Here is a 12,907-nt window from a genome sequence, read left to right on the forward strand (position 1 = left end):
TTCGTTAATGCTCATTCCATCATTTCTAAGGCATGCCAGAATTATACCTATGCTGTCGTGAAAATTAAGGGTTTCCAAGCAGAAGAGAAGGAAATAACAGCAAAAAAAAAAAAAAGTGCATATACATTTAATAGTAAACTTCAGAAACCACTTTTAATACATTTTACTAGATAAATTAAACAATAAAAGAAAAGTAACCACTAAAATCTAAGACATAATACATAAAAAGCAAATAACATGTAAATATGTCATACATGTCATATACATCATACATGTCTATTTTCTGAAGTTACATTTTAAAAAGCATTTTCGAAATTTTCAGTCATTATATAAATTTCTGTAAAACTGAATTTTTCATAGAGAAGGATCCAAACGAATTTACATTTTGAACTTCAAAGCTTTTATTCACAGCTTTCAATGCCCGCCCTAGTTTGCAAGTATTCTTTTTTCCCGTTTCGTTTACCCTCTCCCTCTTCATCTGATTCTCCCTTTTTTTTCCCCCGGTCAAATTCTTTTGAGAACAGTTTTCCGTGATTTATTGCTAGGTGCTAGGTATAGTACATAACATTATTTATGTTTGGTTATAAGCAAAACTTAGGTAGTATCCGAAGAAAAGTACGCCAAGCGATGTTTGTATATTGCATATAAACAAATATAATACTGTTACGAAATTTGTACATAGATAGATGATTTTAGTGTAATTGCGTGTGAAATTGCTGTATTCCTTTAATCTAATGTAACATGAAAAATCGAACAGAGACAAGATATGCCGCAAAAGTAAGAATACAGGGGCAAGTCCATTTAACATTGAGTAAATGGGTATCTCGGTAATTTGGCAAGAAATCGCCAAAACTTGCCAAACTTGATTAAATTTTGTTCTGGTCCTTGTATCAGAGTAATAGGTATTGTAATTGAATAAATGTAATTGATCACTATATTAACTGCAATTCGACCCTCATGTTCTAATTTCAGTAATTTCGAGATGCAGAAAGTACTCGAAATATCTCGGCGGCCGGCTGAAAACCACATAAGGTCGAAGACAGCTTCTACCCACATTAACTATTAGCTCAGTCTGAGTTCGAGCACTATCTCTGTTTAGTTTCGCTATTTACCTGCGCTTTGCATTCCGTTGTGTTTAACGTTCATAGTAGTTTGAAATGTTACTAACAATTGTACTCTGTGATATTGTGAGGAGTTATACGACTATTTTTGTTGGAAGTTCCATATCTCTGAAGTGTTTCCTTTGATAAAATAGATTTTATGAACCTATCATCGAAGCTGTAAAAATTCAATCTTTTACGAACCCGTAAGCACGTAACAATACGTTTACATTACCTCGGAAAGAAATATCCATTGAAGTACTTACATGATAATATGTTTTACATGGGAAAAAACATTATTGCATCAGCTTCTGAGAAGCTAATGTTTGTTAGTCCTCTAATATTATAGTACAATATAAGACCCTAGTTCTTTTGCACACATTTATTTATTTATTAACTCAATTATATTCTTTAAATACAAGAAAAATATATAAAAAGGAACATTTCTGAATCTAAAACGCATTCATATTATTTACGGAATCGGAGCGTGAAGTTTTACGTCTTTAGGAAGGAAGGAATGATATCATTTCAGTCACATCTGCTCACTTACAGAGTCGTTCCCAAATAACTCTCACAACAGACCCACTATCGTGTTGATATTATTGGTTATTATAGGGTTTCGTTTTTACACTTTTGGATGGAATCCAACTTTTAAATTTTACTTTTGCGCGATGACATCGTTTAGACCAGATCTGGGTAGCGTGAAAAGAAAGGAGAAATACCAAGCTCTTTAAAAAAGAAACTGATACAATTGAATAAATGCGAATGTATTTTCTTCTGGTTTGTGAGAATAAAAATAATCTTTTCAGTTTAAAAGAAAAAAAAAAAAAAAACCTTAAAAATCTGAAAGGTTTTTCAGATTTTAAATTACGTCCAAAGGGGCGTTTTTTTAACATCTTGTGTGTTACCTTTATTTATTAACTATCATGTTCTTCGCACTTAAACCATAAAATTCAGTTCAAGAGCTATATCACAAAATAATTATAAAATGAGCATATCCTTTAGAATTTCCGATACACAGTCTCGCGCGCTGGAGATAAAAATGTTTTTATCTGTAGAGCATTGTCATTGCTTGCTTTGAAATTCCTCAAAAATTCGTTAAAGTGTTGCAAAATATGAAATCGATAATAAAACAAATTCCAAATTAGGGGTTCCAGACACCCATATTCGGTGGAAGATTACGTTATTCAGAATTTGATGGCTCTAGGTATCGTTGTTTTATCACAATGCAAGAAATATATATGCATTTATGCAGAATCTTCATAATTTAGTTTCTTTAAATATGATGCAGGTCTCTAATGTTTGGTGGCAACAATTTGAAAAGTGAGACAACACTTATCATGAATCAATGTAAAATGCCAAAACGAAATTAATAGGCCTTCTGGGCTAATGCCCTTTGGGTTAAAAAGAGTAGGTTCTAGGAAATCCAATTTAAGCAGTCAGAGAATATCACTTGCGAATCATTCCAATAGACAATAAAACATCTTAAAATGAAAAGTAAAACAAATAAACATCTTTATTTGTTTATATCAATAAACATTCGCAAATAATGGCAAGCAGTAGATGAAAAAGATAAAACAAATACGTTGTTGTTTACATTAGAAATATTTGCTAGGAAAGAAACAGCACATAATGCATAATACCAATCCACTTGAAGTAATTGTTACCGGCATTAAGATGTAATTGCTCCATTGGTAAACGAAATAGTAGATACTGCTGTTGTTTCTTTCTGCATAAAAAAGTAAGATAATCTCTTCTCACATCATCGCTTGACAGCAACGTTTTATAGGAATATTCGTTTGAAAATAGTGGAGGGATGAAGGTGTCTAATGTCAGCTGGAAAAAAGACCTTTTTTGTAAAATGATTTATCATCGCAAATGGGAGACCAGAATCAGATAAACATTCAATGGTTTAAGCCAGTGGTCTTCAGAATGATCCACGGAACTCTGGGGTTCTGTGAGTCAAAATTAATATTCAAAAAGAAAATTATAAAACACTCACAATGGTTTATTAACTGAAAAATATAAAGATACATTTAGTTATAAATTAGTTTTAAGACTTAGCATGTGGTAAAAGAGAATAATGTACACTGACGAAAAAAAAAAAAAAAAACATTTTTTATGTTTTGTTTCCTTGTTGCTTTGTACTCTTTACTTTTCTTCGCGATTTGAGAATATCGTCGTCTGTTTTTGAAGAATTGATAATATATTGAGCATTTAAATATTTGTGAAAAAATAATAAACCAAACCTAGATTTTCAAGGATTCGCTAAGCGGAAAAGTGACGATTCACATGTAACGGATCCAGGACAATCTACTAGCACTAAGAATATTGAAAAGAAAAGACAAATTGTTTATACAAAATGAAATTAAAGTTACTTATCATTTGGATTTACTTGGAATGGAGATGAAATGTACCCTCAACCTCAATGTGTTGTTTGCGGTGAACAATCAAATTATAAAACCATCGTTTCTTTAAGCACATCTTGAATCTAAGCATGCCAATTTAAAGGATAAATCTGAAAAATATTTTTAAGAAGAAATTATCGGGGTAGGGTACGAACTGCGCGAAATTTGATCGAAGATCCCCGTCCCCCTCTTATCTAATCCACGAACTGCGCGACGTTTCCTGTCCCCTCTTTCTTTCCCAAGAAGATTGGGTGCTACAAAAAGTCATTTATCGCCATTAATGGGACATTTTATTGAGACTGCAAGCCTTTATTTTTGTTTATTAATATTGTAAAAATTGTGCATGCAAAAAAAATATTAATTTAAAGTCTGGCGTGTGCTAAAGTAAAAATAAATTTCTTTTACACTCATTTTAAAGTTTTATGATGCTTAAAGGAATGATGAGCCATACCATTTTTATTCTCTGTAAGAATTAAAAACAAGTTGTAGATTTTAGTCGCTGATATATGTTTATATATATATATATATATATATCAGTTTTGAATAGTAAAATTGATAGATTAATGACATACACAAAACTGATACATAATCAGCCTATCAAATATCGGATTTGTAGCGCACCTTAAATAAGTTTCTTGTCTAGATAAATATTAATAAATCTTCTTAGACAGCGGAATGGTTTTAACTTTCAAATTTATCATTTTAGGTTAACAATTCTAATTTAATTAAAAAAATTCTCTTTATTAAATCTAAAAATTGGACTTCTTAAGTCGTTCTAAATTCACAGTAATATTATTGCAATATATTCCCGTATTAAGCTTTCCATTTTTAGTCACTGAAGTTATTTTAAGGTTACTTAACTTTCTTACTAATTCCATATTTTAATACTAGAAACGTTTAAATATTTATTCTGTTTTCCACCTGATGTACTTTGGCATACATTTAATTTCTAATACACATTTAATTAATAAATTGACAATTATGAGCGTCTGCAGAATTTTCATAATTAACAAACAAATAAACAAAAAAACTCCCTTATATTCATATCCTGGGATTTTCAGTTCCCTTTTAATCCATTCCTTTTTCACATATTGTTGCACTGTACTCAAGTTTTCATGTATGTAGAATTTATATACTTTGTATTGTATTTATGCCAATTTATATTTAAATGATAATTTTTACAAATTCTTGCATCACAACTCTAGTTGACAGAAGATGTTTCTAACACCTTGGCAAAGCTTAATCTTCAGCATGTAGCTTATTTTCTAACCTAGTTTCAGGCTGAATTATTTGTAAAATTAATTACTTGAAATTATTTGTTAACAAAGATAGTCGCTAAAAATATTTCTAACTGTTGTAATTTATAATGCAACGAGTTCATGTGATTTATAATATAATTCATTTATAATTTTTTCAGCAGTACTGAACTTAATATCAGATACTGATAATGTTATACATTTAGATTACAATAATGATTTAGATTGTCATTGCCTTCTTCGATCATGCTTTTATGCTACATTCCTAATATTTCATAATGGCATACAGGTATGCCATTATGAAATATTAGGAACTCATTTATTAAACATGTAAATCTCTAATTCAGCCCACTTTGGTTCTTGCGCGTGCTGTATCTTCTATTTTCTTTAATATATTGTTCAGCCTAATTTCAAAAGGTCTTATGATCAAGCGAAAAAGTCACTAAACATTGGTAGTTCGACTCGAGTTTCTAGTCCCAGTGATCCCCCAGCTCTTTCTTTTTTTTTTTGCACTTATTTACTGTGTAAAAATGTAGGATAAAAATTTCAGTTCGTGAAGTAAAAATACTTTTTTAATTTATTCTTTAAAAATATTGCAAAAATTTTCACCTTTACCTTAGCATATGTTTTTACAAATCCCTCTAATAAGAAAAAATAAGGAAAGAAATTAACTCGGTTTCGGTGATTGATACCTAATGGGAGGGATGCCTTCGTGGAGGCCTTTCTAAGGGAAACTGGCTCGTATACACGTTACACATGGGGAAAACCACGAAAACACCCATGCAGCCAGTTCGTTCGCGGGATTCGAACCTCGGGCCGAACCACCAGTACTTTAAAGTGAAAAAGCCTTTGGAAGCTAGTTATTTAGTAAGCTTAAGAATTGCCAAGACCGGACAGGCTCACAATATTGGGAAAAACCTTATATTACCAGCAGTTAAGGCATCGTTTTAACATTATTCAACGCAAAAACGGCTAATGAACTTAATAATATTCCGTTATCAAATGATGCTGTAAGTCAACGAAGAAATGGCAAATTCCATAAAAAGACATCCCCCCCCCAAAAAAAAACAGTGAGTATTTCACATTGCAAATGGATAAAAGTACTAATATAACGAACTTTGTTCAATTATTAGTTTACATACTTTTCGAAGAAGATAAACAAATTGCTGAAGAGTATTTATCTTGTGAATCCCTTTACAATAGAGCAACTGCAAATGAAATTTTCAAAGTAATTGACAATTTCATGTCTGAGAAAGATATTCCTTGGAATAAAAACATTACCGTATGCAGTGATGGCGCTCTGGCTTTAACAGGAAAATTCCGGTGTTACTTCTCAAATAAGGTCACTCGCCAGCTTAAACTGCATTTACTCACTGCTCCATTCATCATGACGCTTTAGTAGCCAAAATAATTCCTGAAAACCTGAAAATCGTTTTAAATCAAGCTGTGAAAATTGTTAATTTTATAAAACCCAAGTTTTAAATTCAAGAATATTTTTGATTTTATGCCAAGACATGGGCAGCGAACATGAAACGCTTTTGCTATATTCCGAAGTAAGGTGGTTATCCAGAGGCAAAGTTTTAAATCGTCTTTTTGAACTTCGATTAGAAATTCAAATTTTTCCTCTGTGATTCAAAATTTAAATTGCAAAAATGTTTATTTAGTGAATTATGGCTGACACGTTTAGCATATATAGCTGATAATTTTTCAAAGATAAATGAATTAAATTTAGGAATACAAGGACAAGGTGTTAATTTGTGTACCATTAGTGATAAAATAAATGCAATGTTAAAAAACTCGAGGTAATTATCAAAGAATTCGATAAAATATTTCAAGCTTTTTAAACTTTTAGAAAGTTTTTTAACTAAAAATAATTTGAAAACAAAAGAATTAGCATCCGACATTAAAAATTATTCTTTTTCATTGATAAATAATTTTAACGTGTATTTTCCCGAGGATTATGAAAAAGAAAACTGGAACAGAAGTCCATTTTTTTCAAATGCACTTGAAATTTTATTTCGTGAAGAAAAAGAACAATTGACAGAAATTTCCTGTGATCCAACTCTAACTAGATTTAAAAAATAACACACGTGTTAACTTTAGCTGAACCGGGGAAGAAGAAAAAAAAAAAAAAAAAAAACCTGATGTGCACACCACATGACTTCCTTATACGGTATATTAAATTATACGCATTTGTTCTTGCATTTCATTTAAACTTATTGAATCAAATTTACTTCATCAATAGCACATAAACCACAATAGAATAAATGCACTCTTTTTAAAATTCACTATATTTGTTTACCATAGCGATACTCTGGCACTAGATTTACTTAACAGCGTTATATTTCGTTCATATTGTAACTCAGAATGCACAACATTTACATCATTTGAAGAATTATCTAATCGTTGCCACATATTCTATTCAAATACTATAATAAATCTAGAACGATGTATTAAAGAAATTAAGGAAACAAAACTAAAAAGAAACAGTTTTTCACAGACGACTCAGTATTTCTCATTCACTTAATTCAGTTTTCACTTCGCGAAAAGGCTCAAAATATCTATATTAAAAATTAAGAAGTAAATCTTAAACACTTATTTCCTCGAATAAATTCCAGAATGGATTAAGCATAATTTAATTCGCAATAATAAAAGAAGGCGTTATCTTTGTTGTTGCGAAGCTTAGTTTCTGTAGATTGATAACAAATCCGTTATTCTGCCAAGTTTCAAATGTAAATGAACATAGCCGCCATTGCAAAAATAATTAGGCTTAGCCGTACTTAAACACCTTTTAAATTAAGACACAATAACACGCCGAACAAATACTAATTCAGAAGTCAAACAACAAAAATCAGCGTTATATTTTTAAAAATTTCACAGGACTAGTTTCGATGATTTTACCGAACCACCATCCTCAGCTGCAAAACCGCAAATGAACAAGATAGAAAATAATTATTAGATAAGATAAGAAAGCCTGCACAAGAATAAGCAAGTGGCGCCATCTGTTGATGAAACCAGAACTACAACATAATTTCTTTAAAGGCCGAAGGCAAAGATGGATTGGAATTAGGATCGTTAACTAGAACAGAAAGATTTTTTGAATGTGAAATACCTCTAGAAAATCCAGTTCCCCAATGGAAGATATTTCTTGAATAATTTTGGCAGCAGAAAAATTGAAAGTGGGATTTTCGGACCAACAATGTTGAGCAACAGAAGACTTCTGTGTTTCCTTTTTTCTAACAGATGCCTCATGTTCCTTGACGCGAAATTTTAAGGCTCTCTTAGTTTGGCCGATGTAAATTAAACCACACTGGCAAGGAATCCTATAAATACCCCAGGAATTCATATCCGGAATGGGGTCCTTGAGTATGGAACTCGGAATTTTATTGATGGGAGAATAAACAACCCGAGTTAATTGAGTTAAGTTCAATTTCTGCAAAATATGTGCAACTTTATAGCTGATGGAAAGAAGGGAATGACAACAGAATTTTTATAATCTCCTAAAATAAGAGTGTGCCTTTTAGTTTGTCGACATGAGAATTTTTTAACTGCTTGATTAATAATGTTGGGTGAAAAGCCCCTGTCAATAGCTAATGCCTTTAAACAATTTGTTTCTTCATCAAGGTCTAGTTTGGAGGAGCAAACTTGAAGAGCACGGAAAACATAGGAATAAAATGAAGCTAACTTTTGTTGAGTCGGATGGCATGATTTAAAGTGTGGTGGAAGACAAACCGATGAAGGTTTACGGTAAACTGTAGTACTGAAGTTGGATGTGTTACGTGTGACCAGAATGTCGAGAAACGGAAGAGAATTGCAAGTCTCAAGTTCAAAAGTGAACTGAATAGCAGGATCAGTAGAATTCATTGTTGAAAGAACTTTATTTAAATCATTTTTATTACCTTCAAACAGGGTAAAAGTATCGTCTACGTAGCGGAACCATGCCGGGAAGTTTAAAGTTTCAAACAATTTTGATTCATAATAATGCATGTAGATATCAGCCAGATGGGACTGAGAGGGATTCCCATGGCTAATCCCTCAGTTTGCTTGTAATATTTATTTTGGAAACAAAATGTGTTTGTTTCAAGCAGAGTTGAGTGAGAGAAATTAGCTCATCAATTTCTATGCAAGAGAAATGAAATTCGCGAAGTCTGGTTTCTAGACATCTTAATGCACCCTCCACTGGAACATTGGTGAATAATGATTTTACATCAAAAGAAACCATGAGTAAATTTCTAGAAGAAATGTTTTTAACCTTTTTTACAAACTCTATTGAATTTTTTATAGTGTAAATGTTATTGTCCAATAGAGTTGAAAATCTAGAAACTAAATATTTAGCTAATGAATACGAGGCAGTACCTAAATTTGACACAATAGGGCGGAAAGGAATACCACTTTTATGAATTTTGGGAAGAGCATATAATCTGGCACAATTCACAACATATGGGATAAGCGAATGTTTTAAGTTGCTTGAAATGATTTTTGAAGATTTGATCGCAGTTTTTATTTTTGACAAGTCCGAAGGTGAAGGATCTTTAGGGATCGGATTATATGGTCCTTCGTTTAAGAGTTTAGTGACACCATCGTTCTTATCCAAGTAAGTGTTCTTATCCATGACGACTATCTGGCCACCTTCGTCGGCCTTTGAAATGATAATATCCGGGTTAGAATGAATTTCACGCATTGTAGTTCTTTCTCTCGCAGTTAGATTTTGTTTCAAAGGTTTATTATTGTTTTTCACATTATGAGCGATAAAATGCCTAATCATTTCTTTCTGTAACTCTGAAACTTTACTGAACTTGAAAGCTTTTTCGATAGGACCCAAAATCTTTGGAATCGAGGGTTTACAGGTTTGTGAGAAGTTAAAATTATATTTTAGAACTCTCTCTTGTTCTTCTGAAAGACTAACATTAGAAATATTAACTATTGGCTTAATGTTTACAATGAGAAGATATTTTGAACTACTTGAACTGGAAGACTGTAAAAGAAGTTTTTCGAATTTAACTGCAAGGGTGTTTTTATGACGGTTAACTGCATTCTCGGTTCTAGACCAAGACTTTTGTTCAAGGGCAGTGAATTTTGGATATGTGTGTGTGTGTGTGAGATTATGGCAAAGCCTCGAGGGCTATCTGCCTAATAGGAGAAATGCCTTCGTGGAGGACTTTCTAAGGGAAACTGGCTCGTATACATAATTTTTTTTTGGATATGAATTAGCGAGTTCCAGATGAAGCTTATAGAGTTCATGTTCAATTTTGGACAATTGTTGCCGTGTATCCCTTATGATGGACCATACTCAAGGACCCCATTCCGGATATGGATTCCTTGCCAGCGTGGTTTAATTTACATTGGTCAAACTAAGAGAGCCTTAAAATTTCGCGTCAAGAAACATGAGGCATATGTTAGAAAAAAGGAAACACAGAAGTCTTCTGTTGCTCAACATTGTTGGTCCGAAAATCACACTTTCAATTTTTCTGCTGCCAAAATTATTCAAAAAGTATCTTCCATTGGAGAACTGGATTTTCTAGAGGCATTTCACATTCAAAAAAAAAAAAATCTGTTCTAGTTAACGATCCTAATTCCAATCCATCTTTGCCTTCGGCCTTTAAAGAAATTATGTTTTAGTTCTGGTTTCATCAACAGATGGCGCCACTTGCTTATTCTTGTGCAGGCTTCCTTATCTTATCTAATCATTATTTCCTATCTTGTTCACTTGCGGTTTTGCAGCTGAGGATGGTGGTTCGGTAAAACCATCGAAACTAGTCCTGTGAAATTTTTGAAAATATAACGCTGATTTTTGTTGTTTGACTTCTGAATTAAATTTTAAATTGTTGATAACTCTAAAAATATTGCATGCAGATTTACTAAAGGCATAAAAACCATAACCAGAAGATAAGAAGAAGACAATTCAATCATTTTTAAACAAAAAATGCACAATTTAGAAACATGTAAGAGTAAAGAAACTGAGATCACTGAGCCGGGTAACCTAGTGGATATATATATAAATATATTTATATACGTTTTCTGGGGCCGATTGAACCAAAATATGAGGTACACATTTACATGCTATAGCAGTCCTATATACAAAATTTCAACGTTCTGACGCTACTCGTTTTTGAGTTATGCGAGATACGTACAGTCGTCACGAAAAATTTTCTTCAGAATTGATTTTAAAGCAGTTTTATATTTTTTTGGAGGAAAAGAGTCTTTTTCTTCTGCCCTTACGTACAGATGTCACGCAAAAACATCGTTAAATTGCATTCGATAGCGGTCAAAATTTGACATCGGAAGGAACGACTGGCGCACGCTCCTGAAGATTCCTGGCGTCGTGTTAATTTTGTCCGCGGGAAGAATGATTCTCGCCATGAGATCTTTAGCTGAGTCCACAGGCGTCTCGTACACTAAAGATTTAATCTTCCCCCAGAAGAAAACGTCCACTGGCTTGAGGTCCGGTGAGCTAGGAGGCCAAGACACAGGTCTGCCACGTCCGATCCATCGTGCGGTATATGTACCATTCAAAAGGTTACGGACCGTGACGGTAAAATGTGCTGGGGCTCTCGTGCATAAATCACACGTCTCTTTGGATGGGAAGCGGAACAGCCTGTAATAAAACTGGGAAGTACTTTTCGAAGAAGATACGGTATGTTCCGCCAGTCAAACGGTCTGGCATGATGTAAGGGCCTGCCAGGTTAATCACCTAGGATACCCGCCCAGACGTTGTTTATGAGGGGTAGTACAGTGGGGATTGCTGTCAGACCAAACGCGTTGATTGTACATGTTGAAAATGCCTTTTCTGCCGAATGTTGCTTCATCACTAAATAATATTAATGCAGGAAATCGTGAATCGTTATTCCTCATTCCAAGCATCCACTGCATAAAGTCTGCTCGGCAGAGATAATCATTCTGTGTCCAAAGATTATACTTTCTGCACGTGGTAGGGGTGCATGCGTTCCTCATGTAAATTAAGCCACACCATTAGCTGAGAAATACCCATTTCTTATACCACCGCTCGCGTACTTCCGGAAGAAAATGCTTCAAATCTAGTCAAAACTCGCTCTTCCATTCCTGGCGTTCGTGCATTTCACGAACGTACTGCATTGCTTTTTGAACCGGTTTCTCGCAGTCTTCGGTTTAACACTGGAAGAGGTTGCATGGTTTTGGAAACCGCTGTTCATACAATTTTCATACTTCGCGTCTCTTCCCTTTTGCTTCACCGCATGTGAGGTGAATAACTGCCGATCCCTTGTACGTATACTCCGCCTTAGCATTCACGAAAAGTTTCGGACGATGTTATCAAGGTAATACTTGAAGCGATGATCTGTCTTTTTCAAGGACACCGTTTGCTCTGATTGGCTTTCTCCTGTACCAACTAAGAGTAAAATGCTGCTGCTTCTCATTGAAAATTTGTATACGGTTAATTCTTGATAATCTTAGGAGACAGAAAATATCCTTGTTCTTCCTCGATGCGTCTCTACTTTCCTCTTTTCTGCCTCTCAGAGTGGAATGCGACCCTATGTTCTATGGTAATTATTGCTCGTCTGGATGGGTACTATCACCCCTCTTAATTTGGAAAAGCAATTTAGAATTACCTTGTATGTATATATATATATAATCGAGTATATATTTATGCTCAATTATAATTTAAGACATAATATATGAAATAATAATATTAATGCAAATAAATAAGTAGGTAAGAAAATATAAATTCCCCCTCCTTAACTTTTTTGCCCTGAAAATAAAACGATATAGCGCAAAAGAAGAAAATTCAAGAAAGAACGAAAATAATACTCGCATATTATATGACATGACTAATTTTCAGTTACATAGAATAATATGTATGTAAAGACAGCCACGAAGTTTCCTGAAGAAATTCTTTTGTGGAGTTAGTCGTTTCGAGACACGATGATATCGTTTATCATAACGTTTAAATAAACTGAGAAATATTGTTTCCCTTTAAACTGGTCACTTGCGGGGAGTTTCATCACTTACACGTAAGTTAAAAAATTCTGATGTGACTTCCTTTTATAGCTTATTAAATTATACATATTTTGGATTTAAACTTAATTTTTAAAATTATTTTAACTTAATTAACCGATCCCTCAAGGCAAGCTGAAAATCACGTCAAAAACGAGAAATTTTGAAAATAAAT

At 33.3% G+C, this 12,907-nt stretch overlaps 1 protein-coding gene across 1 annotated transcript in view; it reads right to left on the bottom strand.

Moving 5' to 3' along the window:
* Positions 1 to 12,907, bottom strand: part of LOC118192307 (uncharacterized) — a 154,868-nt gene that overhangs the window by 130,004 nt on the left and 11,957 nt on the right. The gene's annotated exons all lie outside the window — the stretch shown is intronic.

This window comes from Stegodyphus dumicola, chromosome 4 (genome assembly GCF_044657685.1).
Source record: "Stegodyphus dumicola isolate Sdum_Otavi_A_Nest chromosome 4, ASM4465768v1".
Classification (NCBI taxonomy): Eukaryota; Metazoa; Arthropoda; class Arachnida; order Araneae; family Eresidae; genus Stegodyphus; species Stegodyphus dumicola.